We start from the raw sequence: 24,084 nt of genomic DNA, 5'->3' as shown, positions 1-24,084 counted from the left end.
AACAACAAAACAGACTGCCTTGGAGACCTAATATACAGAACTCCTCACAGACACTTGGCTGAATTCCTTTCTTACCTGCTCCCAGTAAGCAATGCCCAATTTAAACAGCCTTTTCCAGGTGTCAAAAAGCCCTACAGGTTATATAATGCCTGACCACCCTCCAGAAACTGACAGATCAGGTATCACAACTTAGCCATCCTCACATGCCTGAGAATTCATTAGATCACAATCTACCCCAAGGACTGCACCATCCCCACCCCCATGTGAAGATGGATAAGGATATGAAGGATGTCTCTGGTAATTTCATCGGTATTTTTAATATGAATTTTGAGACAGACCTTTGTTTGAGTGGAAAGCTGCACCCCACCATGCCACAGTTTTTATTCTTTACCTGGCTTGGCATTTCTCCAAGTGATTTAGGATCTCTAACAGAAAAATCCCTGCAAATTACCAGGAGATAGAACTGGACAAGAGCAGTTCACCAGAACAAACGTTGGTGACTTCACTATCCCTTCTACCACTGACCACATGTATTGCAGGGAAAAAGTTGACCTGGTTAAAGACTTTTCCATTTCTATCTGTGAGCTCTCAAGGAATGCGCTAAGGAAACGGTCGCCCTACTGAATCATTTCAAGAATTTTACAGCCAAGATGATTTATTACCATAAAACAGGTCTTGGAAAAAAGGACATTTGAGGAGACTCAATAGCTATTAAATCACTGTGGAAAACATGATGCTGAAGGAATTGCAGATGCCTGACACATGTTCTACTACTTTTTTTTCCTTTTTGTTAACACTGAGTATCTATTAAAACCAAGTCTGCAGGATTACTTGAAACTTTTCAGACAAAGAGTCAGAGGTATAAATTAAAACGGTGTTCATACATAAGTGCTAAAGAAATAACTAAAGCACCCCACAAAGGCTGTTTGAAAAACCAGAGTCACCAATAATTTCAAAACCTATGCGTTAAAAATATACTTATCGCTTAGTAAACAAGCTGAGACACATTTTGCAGAGTTATAGATGTTTTAGAGTTGAGTCAACAATACACAGAAAACCTTATACCGTCTTTTAATGAGTCCACTTGTTAGCTGGTGTGAAACCAGATTCAGATTCATCTTGGGTTTTGTTATTACAACTGTAATGTAGATATTGTTGTCGCACAGAACATGCCCTGTTCAAGGCAGTTAAAAGCATCTCTCTTTAAAATTTGCCATTGTCTACTACAAATGAATCAGAGAGATGATCTGTGAGGCTTGCTATGCAAAACACCACGGAAAAACACGCTGCTTTCTTGACCAAAATGGAAAAAATTCTTGTGCTAAACCAGAGAACTACAGAATGGTCTGGGTTGGAATGGACCTTAAAGACCATCTATAGTTCCATGGGCAGGGACACCTTCCACTAGACCAGGTTCCTCAGAACCCTGTCAAACCATAAACACTTAAAATACCCAAGTAAATGTTTTTAATATATTCCAATATACAGCAGCCTGAAAGGAAGGTTCAAGGTTTTCTTACACCAACTGATACGAAGTTTTGGAGCCCAAAATCCCTTTCCAGCCCTTCTTGCCTTCAAACCTCTCCTCTCCACGTCCTCAGACCACAACAGCTACAACAGCAGTAATCATGCAGGAACACAACCCAACCCTGAACTCCTTCATGCCTTGACACAAGTGATGACAAAAGGAGAAAAAATGATCCACCTCATGCAACCTCACCCCGAGCCACAAGGCTCCAAAACAGGGAAAACTAATTGCCTTTTTAATTAAATGGATGTCTTACAGAACAACTGACCTACAGTCTTACAGAAGAGGAAGATGAGCATCTTTCTTTTGACTTACGTTTTGGATTGTCCCGGTTCACTCGAACAACTCAGCCACCGTTCCTGTTTTCTGCAACACAAGAAAGAAGACAAATTCTGTTAAAATAAAACAAAAAAAGTATTTGCTTGAACTGAAGTTTCTCATTACGATGTTAATTAATGCTTGAAGCTTACTGTTTGCTTTCAGTCAACACTGGAAAATATTTCCATCCTTCCTTTTCTGTTTCTCTGATTTTGACTGCCAGAGTATTTCTGCTACACGACACTGCTCTATCAAGATGAACCATGGAGACTGCCTGGTGCTTAGAGCATAACACTGAAGAACCAAATAAATTCCAAAACCTACTGCAGAGTTGACCGAAGAAATTTCTTGTAGCCATAGAGAAAAGGAATAAACATAAAAAAAGAAAATATCTATTTGCTCATAGGTATCTTTGTAGTCTTGTTAGAGATCTGTGACTGTTCCTTGTTGGCCTTCAGCACCTAATTCAGAAAGATAATGACCTGCCCTTGGTTTGGGGTCATATCTACTTGCCCAAAGTTTCAGGCACCCTAAAACACTTCATTGGGAGCTGAATTTTAAAGGGGTTGGTCATTATGCCATGCTTTGTACTTTGGATTAGCTGGAAAAACAGCAGAAACAGAGAAGGTATATCCACACCTTACTGGGAATTGAAACAAAAAAAGAAAAAAAAAACCAGGCAAGCAACCAAAAAACCACACACAAAAATCTCCTAAGCAGAGTTATGAGGGTATTGTCCTGAAAAAGAATGCTCTGATGCTACATTCTTTATTTAACCACATAATTAGTAAACTTCCAGCAGAAGCAGCAAAAAAATTCCTCATTGCCATACTAGGCCAAGCAGCGACCTGGAAGAAGTACTCGAACCTCCACGAAGAGCTGGTATGCTCCAGATAATGGAAAAACTAAGTAACTGGGGTCGTACTGGAAAATGAAGCACAGAGACATCACATCACTCAAGGTTAGTGCTGTTCTTGTTCTACTGAAAATGGTAATTTTCAGGAAAAAAGAAGAGAATATTTTTAAAAAAAAAGAGAGAGAGAGAGGGATGGAAAGAGGAGGACACCAGTCAGAAGGAATTCTGGCTCTGCTTTGCAGCCAGGAAGGGATAACAAAGCAACAAGTAAATGCCAACACGGATTTGTCAAACTACTTCACTCCCCTTTCCAAGAAGTTAGAAAGCCCCAGGACATGGACACGGTACAGTAATCAGTCACCTAAGCACGGTAGGTTTCATGCCACGTCACGCTGCTTTCCCCCAAATCAATAAAGGATCACAGAACTGGGCGGAAAAAACAAATCCAAAGAATAAAATTTAATTGTTCACAAAGCGATCACAAAGATCTTGGCACGTGGCATCCAACCTTCAGCATCAGCAGAACCCCGATGCCTTCAGAAGGAAGCCAATTATCTCATTAATTCATCAGACAACTACGCATGAGAAGTGTTTTCTTAATCCCAAGTCCTAAAAATCTCAATATGAAATAAATACATGTATCATTAGGGGGTATGAAATCATCAAACTCCTTTATAAGGGGCACCATTAAATTTCAAGCTATTTAATTTAGCCCAACAATAGAGTTTTACAAAGTGTGTTTTTCACTAATGACCTGGCCACTATTTTTGTTATTTTTTTTTTTGCCTGTAAAACGCACAGTCAATATTTGTGGGTTTTCTTTCTCAAAATGTTGTTGCGCAGGATAAAAACAATCCAGAAAAAAAATCAGGCTCAGAGTACAATCAAATATACAAAGGAAAACCACACAAGTACAGATTTCACCATACTCCTCCAGATTTTAAATAGATCAACATATTTTGGAGATGGGTGTGATTTTATGCGAGCTGTGCCCCTTTAAAATTGGCAACTACATTTAATTCAGTGCCTTCTTATTCCAAACTCTAGTTGAAAATAGATCTCACAATGGAGTCCTACAGCTGAATATACTCCAGGAGAAAATTAATACTCTAATTTATTCCAAATTCATTTGCATGACAGTATATCATTAGTATATACAAAAAAAAAATATGTATTATACCAACAGAGGAAAAACTCTGTGCAAACAGTGAAAGAAACTCACATCCCACCAGCGAGATGAGCTTGAAACTTAAAGCACAAAGCTGTTTTATTTTTCTGAAAAACAAACACACACAAAAAAAAATACCAAAAAGAGCTGTTCAAGGTCCAGGTTTTGATTTTTTAAAATACCGTGTGATCTTAACAAACAACAAAGCAAATATGATTCTTTGCACACCAGGTATCTCCTAAATAGCTGAAAAGAGCCACGTAGACAACCCCAGGACAGACTAAAAATAAATGATGGAATAACTCGAGTACAGAGTGAGGTTTTCCTACCTTACTGATTAGTAACAAGTAGAAGAGGAAAGGAAACACACACTCACTTTATAACTCCATCAACCTTGTTGTCCTGGAAACAATTCTCCTACAAAAGAAGTACTTAACTACTAAAGCATCTTCTGCTACTACTTTTTGGTTTTGTTTTGTTTTTTTTTTCTTCCACCCCCTTCCCTCCCTGCAGCGCTCTCAAATGTTTGATAAACAGCCAGTACCAAGCCTATCTCGTAAAACGGCACAGAAATTGGATCTCTCGCTCCCAGAAGAAAATATATAATTCCATTTTGAGCATGCAGCACTTAGGGAACATCAGGTTTGCACAAAGCCCAAGGAACAGACTGTAATTTTGTTGTTGCTGTTGTTGTTAAAATGAGTTATTAACTGAACCTTTAATTTTAGAATATGTAATGCTGGTAAAAAGGTACCCTCACAGCGTGTTCTTCCTGGGAGCAGAGTGAGAAATCTCAGACTGCAGAGCAGGCTCAGCCCTCCCTCGTAGGTGCTAAACAGCCCCAGCATGTACAGGCTGGAGCTCTGTACATAAAAATATTTGCTGCAGGGCTTCCTCTCTCGACCTGACCTACCATGAGCTTTGTCCTTCCACTGACCTCATCCAGAAAACTTAATTTAAGGACCAAGCTCCACCCTCAGCATATACTCCCAAATACTCCATCGGCTAAATGTTTACTGCTTCCCCAAACGTTTTCTGCTCAGGTTGAGTTTCCTGCTCGCCTGATTGCACTTGGAGATCAACAGGTTAATGCCATCCCTGCCTGCAGGAAAGTTTATCCTCGTGTAGCAGGACACAGACACTGAATGTGCCACGAAAACCAACACACGTGGTGTGACTGGATTCCCTTTTTCAGGTCCAGGAAGGACTCCATACAGACTGATTCCTAGGAGAGCAAACAGGATAGATACTCCTGCTGAAGGATGAACAAGGCAAGATGGCAACAGGACAAGAGGAAATGGCCTCAAGTAGTGCCAAGGGAGGTTCATACTGGATATCAGGAAAAACTTCTTCATGGAAGGAGTGGTAAAGCATTGGAAGAGGCTGGCCAGGGAAGTGGTAGAGTCACCACTCCTGGAAGTGTCCAAAAAACATATGGATATGGTACTTGAGGACATTGCTTGGTGGTGAACATGGTGGTGCTGTCAAGTTGACGGTTGGACTTAGTGATCTTAGAAATCTTTTCCAACTCAAATCATTCTATGGTTCCATAAAACCCAGTAAACCTACTGGGTGAACTCAGCATTATTCACATAACCTGGGGTGAGAGTCCTCTCTTGTCATTGAATACCTCTGTGGGAGTATTTTGTTTCACAGACCACCAAAAAAAAAAAAATTTAAAAAAAAATCCCTTATTTCTGGTTTTATGGTTACTGTCTGTGTTTGGAAGGGAACAGAACTTCCAAACCCAGTTCTTGGTAATGTGCACCACATTGCTGACCACAAAGAAATAATAAAAAGAAAAAAACCTCCTCTTAAGAGCAGCACTTTTATTGTCTCTCAGTCCCTCAGAAAAGCCTGTGATCAGAAGTCTTAGCAACTCCTGACTTTAAAGAAAAGAGCTCTGAGCAGGTTTCAGACCACAACTTTACACTCAACATCTATCCATACACTGCTCCTTTTGCTGCACAGACAGTTTGGGTCAGATCCAGTGACTTGGCCTTACCTAAACTGTCCAATCCACCGCAATGAATATACTTATAGAAACACTTTTAAATTCTTGCTTTTTAATCTATTGATGTCTGAAGAAATTTTGCCTCTGACCCTCTCAGTCAGCCTGCCCAAACATCCTGCTTTCCAGTAAAACGCCAGAGTCTGCACTGGTCTCAGATGGGAAAAATCACAATACACTGCTTTCAAATAAGACCTATTAATTACCAAAATTATTCCCACAGCGAGTCCAAAGGGATTTTGGATCCTTTAGACAATTACACCCAGCAGTTTATTGGGTGTGGTATCTCTTACTTATTACCATCACTTTGCTAAGGAGGAGACCTGCGTTTTCCCTTGACTCCCTCCAACTTCCAATGTATTTACAAGGTCTTTCCTGTCCCCTATTAATGCTGATTATCCATGTCTCTTTACCTTAGATTTTTACATAATCCCTATCTAATAGTTTCTCAGAGAAGATGTGGATGCCCCATCTCTGGAAGCGTCCAAGGCAAGGTTGGAAAGGGCTTGGAGCAACCTGGTCCAGTGGAAGTTGTCCTTGCCCATGAATAAAAACAGAATAAGGTAATTTTTAAGGTCTCTTCCAACCCAAACCATCCTATGATTCTAATATGCTTTTACATTAATTTTGAATTGTGTCCTTGTTTCTACTTTTCAAATGACTTAAATTTAATATATCAATGTGATGCACAGCTTTTTTTTTCCCTTTTCTCTTGTGCTTTTACTCTAGACATTGTTAACCCTCAGGTCTCTATGTAGCCTCTGTGCTCCTTTATATATCTTTTGGAGAAATCACTGAGTAATAAAATAGTTTGGGTTGGAAGGGACCTTAAAGATCATCCAGTTCCAACACCCTGCCATGGGCAGGGGACACCTTCCACTAGACCAGAACCTTCCACTAGACCAGGACATCTGCTTAGTTGGTAAAATTAGCTGAAACCTTCATTAATTAGGATCTGGGGTAGCAACCAATAAGCTACTATCACTAACAGATCTGAAATCTCAACCTCACAGTCTTGAGCTGCCTCTGCAGAACGCCAGGGATCGGGATTTATAATTCCTCGTCTCCTGCGCTACAGATCCAGCTCCCTCAGCAGCGTTTTTACTGCACAGGTTCAATAAACATTCCACGTGTCATCAAGTAGGCAGTCAACATCTACAGAGAAGTCTGTCCTAACACGTCAAAAATCCAGGGATTTTCAGCATCTCGTCCCTCATACCACGCACGAGAAAAATTCAACAGCGGAGACAAGAGAGGAGGAAGATATTTGGAAACTTGGTACGTGCATGTAAATTTTAAGATTATGAAAATTGTGGTGCCTTACAGTAGCAGCGCCGTTGCACGTGTTACAAACGCTGAATTCTGTCAAACTATTTCCAGTAAATGCATTTCCCCCCCCCCCCACCTCAGCACCAGAAATTCCCGATGTATAACATAAATCTTTATATTCTGCACTTTCTAGCTCGAAAAAGGACGAGGTTAACCAGTCAGTTTTTCAGAGCGTTTAAACCTTCGCTGGTGCAGAAGCAAACTGGATATCAGGCTTGAAAAACATTTCTTACCCTGATTTTTTTTCTTCTTATTTCAGGCTAATATTCCAAAGGCAAAGCTTTTGCCTTCTGCTGCCACCAAATATCAGTTGCTGCACAAGTAAAACAGAAAAAAGGCTTAAGCTAAGATTTTAAACCAGCTACTTTTCTTAACTGTTTAGTTTTCAGTAGTTGAGTATCTTATGGGTAGGAAATTAAAGCCCAGGGTGATGCAACCACCATCACTGATTAGGGCAGTGGCAACAACAGAAGGAAAACAACTTGCAGTATAGTATGAAAACACGATAGGGAGAGTAAAACAACATTAATAACTGGAAAAAACCCACCAGAACAAAACAACTCCCACTGAGGATGATGATTATTTTTAGTTTCGGGCAGTATCGTTACAAAATACCTAATAAAGTTGAAACAAAGAACTTCTAAACCATTTATTAATTACTTGAGGCTATTTTTTTCATTTTACTGCTTCGCTGCAATTTCCATTAACATATGAAATTATACCAGTTTTTCCAAAGAGATATTTCCAGTGAAGTCAGTGTGGATTCAACAAGGCCAGGACCATCACATAAATAGAAATCAGAAAATAGTATTTCCATAAGAAACCGCTCAGGTTTATTGGATTAACAGGCACTTACAAGTGACTCATGCTGACACAGCCCATAGTAATCCAATCTATCTGTGATAAGAACAAATTCAAAGGAAATCTTAAATTTAGAAAATCACCTCTGTGGATGTTCACATAGTTGGGTTTTATTGTATGAAATCACATTAAGTGTTCTCTCCAAATGGGAGGGCAAATAAATTAAAAGCTAAATTCTAGTAGTTTTTTATACCGTGAGTGCAGCATGTTATTAAGAGCAGTAGTTGCCACACTGAGCATAATTAGAGCAGGATAAGAGAGCCCTGTGTGGAACACAACAGTTTTCCTGTCCACCGTCCCAGAAGAACATGCTGTGCCAAAAGGAGTGGGAAGAAGAAAAGCCACCAACTCACCCCACTACAGTTTTCTTGGGGAAAATTAAGGTAGGTTGTTAAATCTGTGATGGTAATTATGATTTTTTTTTTTTCCTGCCTTTACACTGGTTTTGGTTTCCATTTGGCATTTCTTGGGGGACTCTTGACTTGTCTGCAGGGGACGTTACTAAATCTTAACATACACTGAGGTGTTCTGGCACAGCCAACTGAAGTATCAATGCTTTCCTGAAACCCTGAAGGATGCATTCACAGCTCTCACACCTCCTTTAAAACAGGGCAGCAAGCAGGGAGCTGAGACTGGCATGGAGCTGATTTCTATAAATACTCCTTCTGCAGCAATAAAAGAATTTGTTCTTTGACACAATACCTCTTAATACTGCCATGAATAGAAATGGTCTTTAAAAAGTGTATTATTACATTATTAGAGAATCACAGAGTCGCAGAATAGTTTGGGTTGGAAGGGACCTAAAAAATCATCTTAGTCCAACTCCCTGCCATGGGCAGGGACACTTTCCACTAGCCCAGGTTGCTCCAAACCCCATCCAACCTGGCCTTGGACACCTCCAGGGATGGGGCAGCCACAGCTTCTCTGGGGAACCTGTGCCAGGGCCTCCCCACCCCCACAGGGGAAGAATTTCTTCCTGACATCCAATCTAAATCTGCTCTCTTTTTATATCAAAAGAAAGTTGCCAATATAAGGAAAGGTGACACTGGCCAGAGCGAGGGGTAATGCACTGAGACCCAGAACTGGGTTGTTACCTTTATCGCCAATTACTGTAAACTTTGTCCTAAATTCTACTTTCTCTAAGTATATTTGAAAGCCACGCTATCTTCTGCCATCCTTAAAGCAGACACACTGCTCCACGCTCAGAGCTGTAAATCACTGAGCACGCAGATGAAAACTCATCTGCAGGAACCAGCTGCACGCTGCTGGGGCCAACAAAACCTTATCAAGTGCAGCTTTCAAGGCTGAAGTGACTTGTATTTAGAGAACTGCTGTGCTGCTCTCACCTGTAGCGCCCAGTTTAGTTGGCTCAAAGATAACAGCACATACCAAGCACATCACAAGCAGGAGGCTTTAATTTTTTATGGGCTTCTTCCTTCAGGCACGCACCCCCACTCTAAACAAATTCCCATTAATGGCTATGCCCCAATCCTAAAAAGCAGTGTGTTTTACAGCCTTGGGCTAACTAGAGTGAGGTATGTTGAAGCTGCAATCGCAGTTAAAACTTGGTGTATTACTTTCACCACAAATAAAGATATTCCCTCAGAGAGACTCTTCACAGTGCAGTATTTTAAAAAAGTTCCCCATATCCTGCACCTCCTGTGAATGTCGTCAGGACAGCCTGGGGCCTTGCCCAAGGACACCCAGAATGAAGGTCAAAAATTAACCAGTAGTCAAAAAAACACTGATTGCACGGGAGAATTTTAATGTATTGCAACCAGGGGTGCAGAGTTAGCATGAAGGAAGCGCAGAGCAGGAGAACTCAAATGGCAAAGTGCAAGGGGACAAGGCACAATTTGGTCTGTTTGAAAGACAAGCTTAAAAATCCCATTTTCTGTCACAATGAATCGGGTTTTCAAAGTGTGACCTCCCTGCCCTTGCGCGTTTGGTTTTTTTTTTTTCAGATTTGTTTTTCGGAGAAATTCCAGCCTCTCCATCACAGTAAAACGCTGTAAAAATTTTCAAATAGCTAGAATTTTGTGCTAACCCTAATTCATAATCATTCTGGCCTTGCAACCGTGGTGTGAAATTCACTGAGCTCGACAGCTGGGAAGAGGGGGGTGTGAAGAGTGGGGGTGGTGGTGTTTTTTGTGGTTTTTGTTTTTTGGTTTTTTTTTTTTTTTATTATTATTGCACTTCTGGTGCTCAACCCTTCCACTCTATATGAAATCCATATTCAGAAGTCTGTAGGGACGAAGAAGATGCTTTTACTTACAGTTATTTGGTCCAATTTTAAAAGCATCTGCACCCTCATTTGCAATGAATGAATTCATCTCCCTTCAAATTTACTTTGGTCACCAAAACATATATTTTTCAGCCTGTAGTGCTGACTTGGATAAAAAGTTGAGCTGCTCAGAAAATCGGGGTTTTTTTGTCCAGACTACACTATAATGATTTTTATCCCTTCAAAACCCTCTAAAATAGACACCTACTGAGAAGTGCTTTATAATGAAACCTATAAAGAAAACTGCCTGAGCTCACAGCATTGGTACAAAATTAAACCTTAACTCAAGTTCTAGGAAAGAATCACCAGTTTTTCACGTAAACTCGTGGTGAGTTTTCACTGAAGCCTTCAAACCCTTCCTACCCATACCCGAATTTTGTGCTTCCTTTCCTATCCTAAATCAGTCATAACAGCAAGCTGGTTTTGCTCTGTCATTTTAGGATCTCAGTCAAACCCAACACTAAGCACAATTCTGGATGGTGCAACTTGGCTTGTGGACTGAAAAAAAAAAAAAAAACCAACCCAACATTGAGAAAATCTATGAAATTTAGTCTGGTTTTACTACCTAAATGGGCGCTGGGCTGAGCACCTCATCAGAAAAGACAAACACAAGCAGTCATGGTTTTACTGGTTCCCATGCTCTTGATACATGTTGGATCATCACCACAACTCACACAATTATTCAGACTGGAAAAGACCACCAAGATCACAGGATCCAGCACTGCCAAGGCCACCACTACCCCATGTCCACGAGCGCCACATCTACACATCTTTCAAATCCCTCCAGGGATGGTGATTCCGTCACTGCCCTGGGCAGCCTGTGCCGGGGCTTGACAACCATCTGGCAAATAAACTTTCCCTAATGCCCAAACTAAACTTCCCCTTCAGTCCATTTCTTCCCATCCTATCACTTACTGGGGGGAAAAAAAGACCAACACAGCCTACCTACTGCTGCTTTATAACACAAGCACATCAGGAAGCCGAACTCTCGCTTCATTTCTTATGCAACTATCTGTCAACTTTTTATTACTTTCCCCCCAAATTCTTCTGCTCTTCGCAGTACTTCAAAGGTCACTAGTCCCTACACATCCCAAGGACTATGAAAAGCAACACTGGGCTGTTTCATGGATCATCTCCCAAATTAACACGCTCCAACGTCACTGTCCTTCTGCCTCCGTAGTATTGTCTTTAGGCAGGTACAAGTTGTCTCAGTGAGAAAACATTATCTTGCAAGTGTCCTATTAAAAAAAAGATTAATCTGTTCAACACCTGATGATTCACTCACCCACATGTTGAAAAGTCCACACAAAAATGACTCATTCTGTCCGTAAGAATGTTCACCTGGGATACCCAAGTTAAGTCCCCTCATCTTTTCCAGAGCTGGTAACACCTTTCTTATGCAAAATAAGTGGATGGCAGGCTTTCCTATTAGAGCACGGGTGGCATGAAGGAACAACAGACGTGGGATTGGGCCCTGGTGATTTTATAAACAATCTACACAATAATTATATATAGTTAAGTTTGTAGATAACTGAAGTATTGGCAGAGGAAACAGTAACACTCCATAGTGGGCTGAGGGTCAAAGACAACTGATTTTAAGCCTAAACTAATCAGAAATCACCCATTTTTGAAGGAATTCAGGCAACTCCTCCGTGACTTGGACACTTTCTACCCACAGAAGGGCTCGGAAGGAATTGTAGTGAATCATCCCGGTACGAACAGCCAGTGCAGGGCAAAACCATATTAAGGGCTTGGCTGAATGACATCACCCTCCGGTGTCCGTGCAACAAATCAAGCCGAATTCTAGGCTAGAACTTCATGTCCAGTTCTGATACCCACACTGAGAAGAAGCCAAAGTACTGGCAAGGGTTCAGAGGAAGAGCTCAGAGGAGAGTGGGTCTGGCTGGGATGCAGACTCCGTGACGCCAGGCCAAACACGTCCTTTATTAAGGAGATGAGTCCGTGACCTTGTTTTCATAGGTACTTTGGAGTATGACACATAAAAAACAACCCTGCAATCCCTGGAGAGAAAGGCACAGCAAGATATTACAGCTGGAAGCCAAACAAGCTCCGATTCGAAGTGACTTGTCACTTTTTAGCAACAGAACTGCTAAATATTTACCATTTATTTGGTGGTTTAGGACCGGAGAGCCTCTAACAGCCCTCCAAGATGCACTTCTGTGGAAAAATTCTGATCTTCTACAGAAAGCCAGAGAAGGTTACAGGCCTGGTATACACATGAATCTAAAAATTCCACAGAATCACAGAAGAGTTTGGGATGGAAGGGACCTTAAAGATCATCCAGATCATTCCTGCCATGAGCAGGGACACCATCCATTAGACCAAGGTTGCTCCAAGCCCTGTCCAACCTGGCCTTGGACACCTCCAGGGATGGGGCAGCTTCTTTGGGCAACCTGTGCCAGGGCCTCACCACCCTCACAATAAAGAATTTCTTCCTAATATCCAATCTAAATCTGATCTTTCAGCTCAAAGCGATTCCCCCTCGTCCTAACAACGCTTGCCCTTTATTAAATGCTAGCTATGGGAACCTAAAACTGCACTGAAGTTAATTTTCATGTTTAATTTTATTGTTACTGCTGTGTAATGCTTACTGCTGTGTGCTCCCAGAAGATCAACTGTGCTGTTTTGCCTTGAAAGAAGCATCTTAAAGATGGCTTTTCCCCTTGGTAAAGTTACCTGAAAAAATACAAAGCATGGAAAGCACCTGATTCACTGTTTCTCTTGCATCTCATTACTTCAGGAAGTAATACAAAAGAAAGAAAAAAGAAAGAGAATATAAGACCTTAATTTAGGGCAGACATAAACAGTTACTCAGATTGTGTATTATTAGAATATGATGGGAATTTATGCAAAAGGACACTAGTTTAGCCAAAAAAGCAATTAACAGAAGTGACTAAAGACATGCTCGCTGCTTTCATGACACAGCCCCCTCTTTCCAGCCCTTCTTTCATCCAAACACTTTTTATTGCCATCCCTTCTGCAACTCCTGAACCTGAATTTCTGACTAAAGTTTAGATAGCACGTGGAGGAACCAAAGTGGACAGCACAGCCAGTTCAGTAATCCAGGAGAAGATAAGGCTTTTAGAAGCACATGTTATACCTCCACTCACAGAACCCATCACTGACACTTTGCTCAGAGCATTCCAAGAGGAAAGGGGAACAAAGGGAATGAACTGACCAGCACCACAAACGTGCCCTGAGAAGCGAAGAACATCAGAAGAAACACTCCAAGGAAGACACAAAAAGTAAAAGTATATAAAAGCTCTGAACTCTTTCTTCTAATTCTGTATTTAAAATAAATAAATAAATAAATAAATAAATAAATAAATTAGACCAAGTAAGGCATAACTGACTCATTTTTAATTCTGAGTCACCCCGAATCCGTGGATTCCTGTGTCAGACTCTCTGTGCCCCGAAGAAGGCAACAGAATATGGCAATTTCTAATCTACTTAAGAATCAGGAAATTCTCACAGCAGGCAAACAGTACCAGGCCACCATTTTTCCTTTACGCTGACAAACAAAAAAAAAAATTTAATCAAGCTCTCTTTATTGAATATAATAAGGGCTTTGAACAGAGCGGGCAAAATAAGCCACACTGCTTCACAGGAGAAAAGCAGGGAAAGTCCTTTCCTGGTTTGTCCCGTCAGAACATGGAGAAAACAAATAAAAAACCAAATCTCTTGACAGCAGTAAGAAATCAGGGCCAACTCCTTCACACAGACCTGTGCTGGGGCCTGTGTAAAACAGCATAAATCCCATGTCCTAACTAGTACCAGCTCTGCTCCTGATGCCACGAGGCAACAACTCCTCACCCTCTCCTCACGCTTCCATTTTATTCCATTTCAATATTCTGCTAAACCAAAGATACTGTTTTTATGGAATAACTCCCAGTGTGTCCTTTACTCCACGGCGTTGGACTTTTAACTCCTTGAGGATGCAACCCTAGCAAAATAAATGCATTCCGGGAGCTTGGAACACTAGAATTTCTGGGGAAATTATCACAGAAGTATTTAGCACAGTGGCTCTAAATCTATTAATTTTATGAGAAGATTTGAACTGCTCAGCATTTTTCTTAAAATTCTTGTTCCCAGAAATACCAAGTTACGTAAGAATCTCAGATGCCAATAATGAAACATTTTCTAGTCTCCAAGGTAGCACAGAAATGCCAGAAATTTGTCTGACATTCCTCCCCCTTCCAAAAAAAAAACCAAACAGAAGGCATATAAAAAGAACTCTAAGTGTTATAAATAAAAGTCTCATTAATTATCAATTACTGAAATACTAGTGGCCTATCTGTGCCTGAATACTTGGTCAGGAATGTTGTTAATATCTTCCACCAATTCCTGTCAGGTCTTCTCTTTCCAGAGGGAAAAAAAAACAACAACAAAACAAAACACACAAAACAAAACAAACAAGCAAAAACCCCGAACAAAAACAAACAAATAATAAAAAAAAAGGTACTACTTTGCATCCAGTTTTCCAGTCTTTTCAAGATTAATTGCTGTTGTTATTAAAATGAATATCTGCGGATTTAATGAAACACATCAGTTTTCTCCTGAGATCGTGGCACCAACCACTATGGAATCAGTACATGGAATAAAATCAGCAGGAGCACTTCCCCATCAATGACAGCGACAAACAGCTCTGTTAATTTATTGCTCGTTATTATTCATTATGACTCTGGCTCAAAACAACTTTCAGAAGAGTAGCTGGGAGACTCTGCATTTTTTCCTTAGCTAATATCTACATAAAATATAAAAATGAGGCATCTAAACTATCTGTTCCCAATTAAAGAACGTGTTTACACGGTCCACAAATTCTCCTAAAATACCCAAGCGGATCTGAAAAGATTAAACACACACATTAAGAAGTCCCAAATCCTATGTAACACTTAAATATTCACGCCTTAAAAGTTATTGGAAGTAAAGAGCAGAAATAAAGGCAACTGTGAAACCACGGCTGCAGCTCTGGAAGTTCCCAGAGGGCTGGATGTCCAATGCATTATCCAAGGTTCCTGAGCTGCTTACAAAAATTTGCCATGTGACTATTTGCTACAGGAGAAACACTTGGCACCAAGTCACTTGTTACTGCCCCTACATCAGGACCAAAAAAAAATTGGAGAAGTTTCCTCTCTCTCCCTCTCAGGCCCTTCATCCTCATTTCAGACGCAAAGCCTCCAAAATGCTTTGCACAGGCATGGGGGGGGGGGAACTAACTTTAGGTCTTTTGTAGAGTGAAAAGGGATCCAAAATGGATCCCTCTGCAGAATTAAAGCCTCAAACTGCAGTTCTGCTCATTTATATTTCAATCCAGTCCGTGTGCTGGTATTCCAGCAGCATATGGCAGTGTGTGTTTCAGTTGGAAGAGCTTCAAGGAAGAGAAGCAGCATCATTCTAAAAAACTGCTTATATATACCAAATCAAGCTTTTTTTTTTTCAAGTGAGTTACACTGAAGTCTTTGGGATGCTCACCCTCTTCTACCAACACAAAAACCCCCTCCACATCGAGCACCAAGTTTCCTTTGCACAATTATCTTTAGACTGTTCTGTTTTTTATGGCAGAACACCAAGAAATAACAACTGTGAAGGAAGCCTAAGTTCTCTGTTTACAACAATGATGATAAAAAAGCAGATAAGATCTTACTACTTGCTGTTTGGAATTATTCCAGCAACTAAGAGACTCTGGATAAATCTCACCTCACTTCAAAAATCAGGTATCCAGAAAAGATTAAACTTAATCCACTGGGATTACACGGGATACCACCTTTCACAATGCAAGCTGGGTGAAGCCCTGGATTCCAGGGGAACCAGAGCTCTGGAGATCTGCAAGAGATGGTATTTGCATTTACGAACATGAAAGGGAGTTACTGTAAACCAGACACGTGTTGTACCACTGCCAACACCTCAGCAGAACCTGAAATCCTGCTCCAGGTGTCTAAAATAGACAACACTAGGAACATCACTCCTGAAAATAACCTCAGGACCTTACAGACGGTGAAAACAGACAACTGGAAGGAAACAAACCCTCTGAATAAACACCAACCTGATCACTCCCTGACTGCTGAGCAGTCCTGCCTCACACTTGAGCCAGGTCAGAGGTTTTTTTTCAGGCCTCGGTATCAACAAATCTTTACCACTGATTTCAGTGATGTTTCTGCTTGAGCAAGGACAGTGGGGTCATTCCCTTGAGAAATGCTCAGCAACTGAAAGGCAAGTTACTGCATCCCGAGGAAACTGAAACACCTCCCTGAAATTTGTGCGTGAATCCTCATTTCAAACCAGTTATCCCAAGAACCCGGTTCAGCCCTCATCTGTGGAGCAGACAACTCCACCAGTGAGTACTCTCCCAAACCACAAGAATTTTGTGTTAATTTTCCTTAATTCTTGGCAGACATTTACTGAAAACACCCCTCATCCGCTCCCTCCTGACACCATCCGTGAACATTTGTATTCAATCCACGCTTATTTGATGGGAACAAATAAACAGTGAGCTCTCAGCATCCCTCAGTCCTCCAGAAAAATATTGCCTTTCCTCAAATTAACGTAACAACAAGGGATCAGTGAATGCCACTGCTGAAGCAAACACCTGCTCTAAGGTTTGGTGGGCAGGAAAGCACTTCAAACCTGCCGAACTGAGATCAGCTGAAATAAACCCCGGCCCTGCATTATGTAATCTACATAGTTTTTAGACCAGTCTGCGTTTTTTGCAGAGCCAAAAAGCTGAGGAAGCTACAGACAGGAGGAAAAAGGGAACAGAAAGAGTTCACTAACCTCAGCCCAGAGGCTTCTTACGAGCCTGTGTTTGCACAGTTACGCAGGACTGTCCACTCACCCACACAAACCTGAGCACTGCAATCTCAGAACACCAAGGGTAAAGCACCACAAAATTTCCAGCGAGTCAGATCAGCCACTTGGATGAACAACCACTAACAGCTAACATGTTAAAAGATCCACTTCAGGGCTGGGGCTGGGTTTTCCTTTTTTTGGCAGCGTATGAGTAAGTCCAGACACAAACTCATCTTAAAAACTCAAAACCAGCTCAACTCATGCTGCCACTGACCACACAGAACAATCAGAAAGAGGTAACACACAAATTAAATCTGACCTTTAAAGACAGATTCATCTCACCCAAGTTCTTCTGCTGAATATGTTGGGTTTTTTTTTTTTTTTTTCCTCATTTCACAGAATCACAGAATGGTTTGAGTCGGAAGGGACCTTAAAGTTCCTCTCATTTCAACCTCCCTGCCATGGGCAGGAACATCATCCACTCGACTAAGTTGCTCCAAGACCCCATCCAACCTAGCCTTGAACAATTCCATGGATGGTGCAGCTTCCCTGGACAACCTATGCCAGGGCCTCACCAATGTCACAGGAAAGATTTTTTTTTTTCCTCATATCTAATCTAAAACTACTCTCTGTCAGTTCGAATTCATTCCCCCTTGTCCTGTCACCACATGCTCTTGGAAACAGTCTCTGAAATTGAATATATACTGCTAGAAATGCAGTATCTGATCCCATCTCTGGGTTGTAGACTTTTCATTTATTTACTTTTAAGAGTGAGGAAAAACAGGCAAAACTACCAACCACACAAGTCAAACCAAAGTGTTCTTGCAATCAATGTTACCTTTACATTATCTTTACACTTCATCTTAAATCCCACTTGCATTTTATCCTTTTAGGTCATCCACAAAACTACAGCTCTTTTTCCCCCCAAAGAGACTCTGCAAGCCTTCTCCTTGCTTTTAACCAAGCCACAGTGATCCAGGTCACTCTTTCTTAAGCATCACAACGCTTAAAACTCCCTACATGTGAAAACATTTACCAGTTCATACCACTGAAATACCAGGGCGGGGTTTAATTCACTCAATTGCAAGCGTATAAATGGGTCAATAAGCATTTTGGGTGTCTAGATAATGCAGAGAGCAGCTCATCTGACCCCAAAGAAAGAGTGACAGCAGGATGAACCAAAGTGCTCATTCAGCTTCACCAGCTGGGAGAGCATCCACCACTGCGCTGTAGTCTGGTGCTATTTTGGATAGTGCAGAATATTCCATAAGGATGAGAGCCACAAATCCATATGGAGGAATTTTCTGGCAGGATCCACATTACCTCATCTGACTGATCTGGCTATCTCAAAATACACGGAAGATCATGAAGATCAAACCTTCTTCTGACAAAAACCACAGTAAGAAAGACACAAATCCAAGCTCAGTAGGACAGAGATGCTTCCCAGTTCCAGCCTGAAGTGGAAGATAAACAACCAATGCCCCATCCCTGGAAGTCTTCAAGGTCAGGCTGGACAGGTTTTGGAGCAGCTTGGTCTGGTGCAAGGTGTCCCCGCCTACAACAAGGGGTTGAAACGAGATGATCTTTAAGGTCCCTTCCAACCCAAACCATTCAACCACGAAGGCAGATGAGAGAGTTATCAGTGACAAACCTCACCTCTTGAGAAGAAGGTGGCCAAACTGTGGGGTTTTGGAGACAGGTAAATTCTCAGTGTAGTCACTGTGATGTAAAATCTGCCTTTTTAAGATACCATTAATTACCACTTCTTCAAACAACTCTGAAAACCCACGAGGGAAGCAAGACTTGCCCCAGTCCTGACCTGAGTACAGGATCTTCCCTGCTGAAAAGTGGCTGCATAACTGATTACAAAGCACTCAAGTTCAGTATTTGAAACAGTAGTTTTCTCTATTTTTAGTCGTGCAACTAAAAAAAAAAAACCTCTGCTTGAGCAGGAGGGTTGAACCAGACGACCTTCATCAGGTCCTTTCTAACCTCAAGCATTCTGTGATTAAAAAACAAGGAAGCTTCTTTAAAGAAAACTAAAAAGAACAGGCAAAAGGTGAAGGTTTTTAGGGGCTTGACAACTTGCTAAAGACCCCTTATTGCTTAAGAAAAGAGTAAGTGCAACTTAAAAAAAAAAAATTAAACAAAAAACCACATTAGGAAAGCATGTCCTTTAAAAAGAGAAGTCATACAATGATGCCAGAAAAACAAAAATAAGAACTTCAACAAACTAAATGCAAAATCATAGTATTTCAAGCTTAAAAAAAAAGAAGCAATATCAAGAACTGATGTGTTAAGAGAAAATTTTATCAAATACAGCAGAAGGATGAAGTTTATCACAAAGTCTTATGAGAAGGAAAATGGGACAATTAGATAAAAATTAAAAAGGAAAAAATTGTTGGGAGGGAGAAAAAAATTCAGAAGTCCTTCTCTGCTACTTGAAACCCCAAATGAATTCCCTGTTCAGTACACGAAGTTTAGGGAACTTCCAGCACTGCCTACAGAGCAGACAAGGAAAGAGGATCCTCTCCGGGCAGCTGATAACTGTCACTGCCAAAGCCTACCAGGAATGACACATCCAGGAGCAAATGTACCCAACCAGACTTCTGAGGAAACCAAAACACTAAAAATACCAACTGATGGACTGCAATAAGCAGGTCACAGACATGAGGGTTCTGAAAGAGCTCCGATTAACTGGATACTGGGATTCCCAGAAAATTACCAACTCCTCCAAAAGCTCTTTAAGAAATTCAGCTGTAGTGCAGCAAAGAGGAAGGTCTCATTATTGACATGCTTTTAGCTGGCATGCTAAGAACATACCCACACGTGCACAAAAGCAGAGTCCTCGACAGACCTGGAGTTCAACCTCTCTTATTTAACTGAACAGTAAATTATGCTGAAAGGTCCCACCCTGAGGTCACAGGTCTATTAAAGATAAACCAGCAAGTGCATTAAAGAAGTTATCCTCAGTCTTCTTTGTCCAACTAGTTATTATACAGTGTGACTGGGACAGAAAACAGAAGATGAAATTCAAGTAGATTAATTCCAAGGCCCTGCATTTGGAGAAAAAAAAAAAAAATCAGCCAACTCCGCAAAGAAAATGATGGTTTCTAAATTAGTTTTTTCTGATTAGGGGAGACCTTGAGTTACTGCAGATAGCTTTGTGAAAATACAGTTTTTTCAGGGGTCGATAACAGGAGCAGCAAAACAGCAAACAGAATTTCAGGAGTAATTAGGAAAGGAACTGAGGAGGGTAAGAGGAAGCAGCACGACTCTGCCATGGGGAGCAGAACTACATTCCCTGTTCTTGGACACCTCCCTAAGCTGCACCTAAAGGCTAACATGAGAAAAATTATTTTATGCTACTGGTCCTTCAGATCTGGCTCAGTTATGCATTAGAAGTTTGCTATGTTAATGTTAAAAAATAAGAACAAGTAACAGTTCTACTGTGAAGGCAACTTCCTACATTAGATCATCTAAAACCTGAGTGTATTTATGACTCTGAAGATTTATTCAGTTGCTTAATTTACCTTATTCAACTTTATTTTCTACCCACTGTCAGTGCAGAGAGGGACAAACCCGCAACTTCCAACCAAGATGCTTCTGAGACTAAAAACTCAGAAGATGGAAAATGCTGTGAACAAAGCAAGTCTGTCCCTTCTGAATATTAAACATCATCCTCAGTCACCCAAAGAGGAGAACTCCTTCCCCTCCGAATCTTCCAAAGGTGAAATATTACAAATAACGCAGCCCCAGAGCATGCTGCCCAGGGAAGTGGTGGAGTCAACATCCCTGGAAGCGTTCAAAAAACGTGGCTGTGGCACTTGAGGAAATGGTTTAGCGGTGAACGTGGTGGTGGTGCTGCGCTGATACCGTTGGACTTCATGATCTTAAAAAACGTCTTTTCAGGCTTCCACGATCCTGTGATGAAGAACGACATCGTATCTCGCACATGAAGCTGTCCATTCCTACCAAGTGTTTTACAATTACTCCAGATTTTGAAGTGTACCAAAACAACACCGCGATTTTACTACAAGTTCAGCCGGTGCCACGTGCAGCAGCGGGCAAACTCCACTCTCTCTGCTTTTGGCAGGACTTGGTGCCATTTCAGCTCTTCTCTCTCCATGAGGATCCGAGCTGGGATCTGTTCCCAGCACCGTTCAATGAATTCATAAATGACATGAAAAGGGCTCAACACAGTGAGATGACAACATCTGTTGATGATACTGAAGTTGTTCACAGTAGCAAAAGCAGTGAATTGAGTGGGAAAAACTGAAAAAGGACTGTGTGTACATTACTGACTGGACATAAAACATACATCAATTAATTCAGGAGGAATCTCAATGAAATTAGGTGTGAAATAGGATGACTGGGGGTGGGGAAAGTGGTTCTACCTCATGCAGAGGTCAGCAGGATCCAAACTGACTCAACACTTGGAGCAGGTTGAGCTGTAGAAAACTATGGTTGTCATGGAGAGAGTACGTATGAATTATTTAAGTTACTTCCAGTGCAAAAATCGGACTTTTTATGGAGTTCTGGCTCTAAACTAAACAGAAGAACATGGTTCCTCACTGAACAAGCTGCCATGTTAGGTAGGCTGGAGAACCACAAGAGTTTTACACCTCCTAACGCTTCTCATCATCGAATTCCAAAGGACAAGTCCAGCCATCACTGTGAAAAAAAATACATCCACCTCAGTAATCCCTGTGCTACAGATGTCTGGAGAATGAAGAGTGTGCAGAAGGAGGATCCTACTCTCACTGTGTTCCTATGCTCCTCAAAAACCCACCTGTGGCCACGGTTGGAGACAAATCAGCGCTCTAGATGAATGTACAAGAAGGGCTGCTCTCCCCCTCTTACCTTCACTACCTCTCTGCGAGTCATTTTCTCTACCACAGGTGTAATATCCCAAAGAACTGTCAAGTGTCAGCACCTCTTCCTTGCCAGTTATAAATGACACAAATCACTTCATCCAGTTATCACATCACAAAGGAGGAGCTCTAAACAGACTAAAACCAAGAGCTCCACTGCTAAAAAAAAACCCAAACATTTTACTGGCTATTTCACTGATTTCAAAGAGGGATCAACAGGTCCCTAAAATAACAGTGAAGCTGTCAGACCTTTTTATTCTATTCTTTCTGTGTAATCTGTTGGGGAAAATCCTCTGTACTAAACTGAAAAAGCATATCCAGATTGCACAGCTGGAGGGGGGAGAGGGATCTGGTGACTAAGCATAAGGTCCATAAATCATCTCTTGGATAATTTCTATTTGCAAAACCATTATCATTGCAATGCAGCTTTGATCCCCACAAACCATTCATCCATTAAAATGCAGCAAAACAGTTCCCTCTTTTTGAAAGGAAAATCCAGCCTAGACAAAAAGGTCCATTCATTACCTGAGTTCCCCTCTTCCACTAACTGGAAGGTGATTTGCTGCTTATTGCTCATTTCCCCTACGTTTTCACTACATGCTCCTCTTGCTAAGAAGAGAAACTCCCTTTGAAAAATCCCAACCTGAAAAATCACCTGGATTTCCAAGCAACAAGATCAAAGTCCTACCAATTCTAGGAAAAAGTCCTATCTACTTAACAAAATTAATGGGTATTTTAATGACACACTACCACACTGTAATTGACTCTTGATACAGTTGTTCTGATGGTATAAAAATAGGGGAAAACTTTTAACCACAGCATCAAAATAATCTCTAAGATAACTATCATATCACCCTTTCTCATTTTTTTTTTCATTCAAAAAGACATCAAGTTACTTCAACATGGAGTATAACATACATCTTCAGAAAGAGGAGTACAAAGAAAATTTTACTTTTTTCTGGGTGCATACAGCACTAATTCTTAATAGCCAAGGCAACAGAAACAACTTCTGAGTTGACACATACTGAAATCACTTTAAGAGATTAAAATCGATGAACAAATCTCTATACTCCTGACTTCTATTCCCCTTCAGTCCTGTAAAACTTCTCAGGGATAAAGATTACTAAAACATAACCTGTATACAGAACATCAGAACTCAATTCTGCCTGGTCACTGTAGTTCCTTTCACACAGCCCAGCTGCCTAAATTTAGCCTGGATGTTTTTATTTCTATTACGAACTATGTTAACAAACTCCAGCACCCTCCATACTGAACCACAGGCTTGCAGATGAAGCCTGGAAAAACTGCCAGGGTCAAATGACCGAGTTGGGAAAAGGGGGATGAGCAAGTGGGTTGTACCAGGAATCAAGTGCAACTCCACTTAGCACGGGAAGCTCTGGCTGGGAATGAAATATGGAGGAAAAAGCAGAGGTGAACTGCATATACAAATACATTTATTTACACACTTGGAAGTTTCTGCAATGTCAGACAGATAGGCTAAATCAGTGGTCCAGGCTGAACTATCCATGGAGGGAGAGAGAGGTTCTTTCCTAGAGGCACCTTCATAGAGTGCCATAGGTCATCCCTGAAATAGGGACCTTCAGGGAGCTGTTCATCCCTCTTTTCACCGTCTGCTTCAGCAGAACCTGGACTTCTGAGCTTCAAGAGAAGAATCTCATCCACGGTATTCAAGGCAAAACAGAAAAATGGAGGTTCCTCCGTGTGTTTGGTATGTTTTTTAGGAGTACCCAAGATGAAACTTCTCTGTGCACGCCCTTGGGAATCCTGCAATACCTTACCCAACTGCTACCCAGCTATTACATTAGGTTTACACAAATACACCCAATATGCTCTTTCCCAACTATCCAATTCCACCTTTGAGAGTTATTTATGCTTCTTGGAAAGATTTGGATTCGCACACACCAACTACCTTTACTGTACTTGCACAGTGTCCCAATTTTGTAGCCTCCTCACTGTGTTCGATTGCAGATGCTTTGCCAACACACTCCCTTCTCAAGTGAAAACAGCATTTGTCTCAAAAAAAAAAC

At 41.1% G+C, this 24,084-nt stretch overlaps 1 long non-coding RNA gene across 3 annotated transcripts in view; it reads right to left on the bottom strand.

Annotated features, from left to right (window-relative positions):
• Positions 1-24,084, bottom strand: part of LOC114069493 — a 123,639-nt gene that overhangs the window by 60,526 nt on the left and 39,029 nt on the right. For all 3 annotated transcript variants that reach the window (XR_003573789.1, XR_003573790.1, XR_003573788.1), the window contains exon 3: positions 1,844-1,894. This is a non-coding gene — a long non-coding RNA (uncharacterized LOC114069493). The remainder of the gene's footprint in view (positions 1-1,843; positions 1,895-24,084) is intronic.

Source organism: Empidonax traillii, unplaced genomic scaffold (genome assembly GCF_003031625.1).
Source record: "Empidonax traillii isolate 1590-97213 ecotype Southwest subspecies unplaced genomic scaffold, ASM303162v1 scaffold1275:size218915, whole genome shotgun sequence".
Lineage (NCBI taxonomy): Eukaryota > Metazoa > Chordata > Aves > Passeriformes > Tyrannidae > Empidonax > Empidonax traillii.
Note: the sequence above shows the minus strand (reverse complement) of the source record. Positions and strands in the feature narration are given on the sequence as shown.